We start from the raw sequence: 753 nt of genomic DNA on the forward strand, positions 1-753 counted from the left end.
AGATACATGGTCTATATCCTGAATGTGTTTTCAAAGGAGCTCCAGTGTGGCAGTATAATAAGCTATGATAGGTTTCACCAACCACTCAAAAATGGTAGATTGGATCTCAGAAAATCTTAGAAGCAAGAAGTAAGCACGGTTAGAGCCTGCCCTACCTGTAGTGCATGCTATTTTTCTGCCTATGAAAAGATAAAAAAACATTATACTTATTACTTTTGTCTGAACATTAGCATAATCTCTGAATCCTCAAACTGAACTCCCATCTTACGCGCGCGTCTGCATGAGCTGTATTGTACATACAGGTAACTTGGCATGACTGGGAAATTGAAGATACATGGTCTATATCCTGAATGTGTTTTCAAAGGAGCTCCAGTGTGGCAGTATAATAAGCTATGATAGGTTTCACCAACCACTCAAAAATGGTAGATTGGATCTCAGAAAATCTTAGAAGCAAGAAGTAAGCATGGTTAGAGCCTGCCCTACCTGTATTGCATGCTGTTTTTCTGCCTATGCAAAGATAAAAAACATTATACTTATTATTTTTGTCTGAACATTAGCTATCTCTGAATCCTCAAACTGAACTCCCATCTTAAAAAAATGTGCTTGGAAGTACCCTAAGTGTTGAAAACTAATTGTCTACACAATCTTATTCGAAATAAAATGAAAACCAGAGTGTTGTTAGCTTTGAGACCTGTTCAAACTGGCCAATTAAAAATACCTGACATTGTTAACATCGTCACTTTTGCTTGAATA

The sequence above is a fragment of the Myotis davidii genome, unplaced genomic scaffold (genome assembly GCF_000327345.1).
Source record: "Myotis davidii unplaced genomic scaffold, ASM32734v1 scaffold265, whole genome shotgun sequence".
NCBI lineage: Eukaryota > Metazoa > Chordata > Mammalia > Chiroptera > Vespertilionidae > Myotis > Myotis davidii.